The 2,161-nt window shown below is 35.2% G+C and overlaps 1 non-coding gene across 1 annotated transcript; it reads left to right on the forward strand.

Moving 5' to 3' along the window:
• The first annotated feature begins 265 nt into the window (after positions 1–265).
• LOC130958282 (small nucleolar RNA R71) lies at positions 266–373 on the forward strand. The gene has a single exon (XR_009077412.1). It is a non-coding gene; the product is annotated as a small nucleolar RNA R71 (small nucleolar RNA).
• Positions 374–2,161: the final 1,788 nt, after the last annotated feature.

Consider the following 2,161-nt stretch of genomic DNA (forward strand, 5'->3'; position numbering starts at 1 on the left):
GACTTGTTGAGTCAATATTTTATTCTGAGCCAAAATGGCGTTCAGAGTGTCAATCTCAAGAACTCCTTTCTTCTGACTAGTCCCATTGTTCACAGGATTCCTTTCAGAAGTGTACATGAATTGGTTATTTGCAACCATTTCAATGAGCTCTTGAGCCTCTGTAGGCGTCTCTTTTCAGATGAAGAGATCCTCCAGAGCTATCCAAGGACATCTTGGATAGTTCAGAGAGACCATCATAGAAAATACCTATGATGCTCCATTCAGAAAGCATGTCAGAAGGACATCTTCTGATCAATTGTTTGTATCTTTCCCAAGCTTCATAGAGGGATTCTCCATCCTTCTGTCTGAAGGTTTGGACTTCCACTCTAAGCTTACTCCATCTTTGTGGTGGAAAGAACTTTGCCAAGAAGGCATTGACTAGCTTTTCCCATGAGTCCAGGCTTTCTTTAGGTTGAGAGTCCAACCATATCCTAGCTCTGTCTCTTACAGCAAAAGGGAATAGCATCAGTCTATAGACCTCAGGGTCAACCCCATTAGTCTTGACTGTGTCACAGATGTGCAAGAACTCAGCTAAAAACTGATGAGGATCTTCCATTGGAAGTCCATGGAACTTGCAATTCTGTTGCATTAGAGAAACTAATTGAGGCTTTAGCTCAAAGTTGTTTGCTCCAATGGCAGGGATAGAGATGCTTCTCCCATAGAAATCAGGAGTAGGTGCAGTAAAGTCACCCAGCACCTTCCTTGCATTGTTGGCATTGTTGTTGTTTTCGGCTGCCATGTGTTCTTCTTCTTTGAAGAATTCGGTCAGGTCCTCTAAAGAGAGTTGAGCCTTAGCTTCTCTTAGCTTTCGCTTCAAGGTCCTCTCAGGTTCAGGGTCAGCTTCAACAAAAATGCCTTTGTCTTTGTTCCTGCTCATATGAAGAAGAAGAGAACAAGAAAATATGGAATCCTCTATGTCACAGTATAGAGATTCCTTGAGGTGTCAGAGGAAGAAGAGGAATAGAAGACAGAAGTAGAAAATTCGAACTTATCAAAGAAGATGGAGTTCGAATTTTGCATTAAGGGATAGTGTTAGTCCAAAAGTAGAAGGATGTGAGAAGAAGGGAAGTAATTTTCGAAAATTAAGTAAAAGATTTTGAAAACATTTTTGAAAAACACTTATTGATTTTCGAAAATAAAAGTGGAAAAGAAATCAAGTGATTTTTGAAAAAGATTTTGAAATTAGAAATCAAAAAGATTTGATTGAAAACTATTTTGAAAAAGATGTGGTTAAGAAGATATGATTGGTTTTAAAAAGATGTGATTGAAAAGATATGATTTGAAAACAATTTAAAAAAAGATATGATTTGGAAACAATTTTAAAAAAAGATATGATTTGAAAACAATTTTAAAAAGATATGATTTGAAAACAATTTTGAAAAGATATGATTTTAAAAATTAATGACTTGCCTAACAAGAAAAGATATGATTCAAGCATAAAACCTTCCTCAACAGAAAAGGCAAAAAATGTTCAATCAAATCATTAATTGTTAGTAAGTATCTTTGAAAAAGGAAAGAAATTGATTTTGAAAACATTTGATTGAAAAGATATGATTTGAAAAAGATTTGATTTTGAAAAACTTTGAAAACTTAAAAAAAATTGATTTTGAAAACAAAATCTTCCCCCTTTGCCATCCTGGCGTTAAACGCCCAGAATGGTGCACATTCTGGCGTTTAACGCCCAAACTACTACCCTTTTGGGCGTTAAACGCCCAGCCAGGCACCCTGGCTGGCGTTTAAACGCCAGTCTGTCTTCTTCACTGGGCATTTTTGAATGCCCAGCTTTTTCTGTGTGATTCCTCTGCAGTATGTTTTGAATCTTTAATTCTCTGTATTATTGACTTGAAAAGACACAAATTAAAAATATTTTTGGATTTTTTTTTTATAATGAGGAAAAATCAAAATGCAACTAAAATCAAATAATAATGCATGCAAGACACCAAACTTAGTAGTTTGTATACTACTGACACTAACAAGATGAGAATGCATATGAGAAACAACAAAAATATTCAAGTCAATAGAATTCAAAGATCAAGAACAACTTGAAGATTAATGAAGACACATGCATGAATTCGAAAAATGCAAGAAGAACAGAAACATGCAATTGACACCAAACTTAAAA

This window comes from Arachis stenosperma, chromosome 10, assembly GCF_014773155.1.
Source record: "Arachis stenosperma cultivar V10309 chromosome 10, arast.V10309.gnm1.PFL2, whole genome shotgun sequence".
In the NCBI taxonomy this organism is placed as follows: Eukaryota; Viridiplantae; Streptophyta; class Magnoliopsida; order Fabales; family Fabaceae; genus Arachis; species Arachis stenosperma.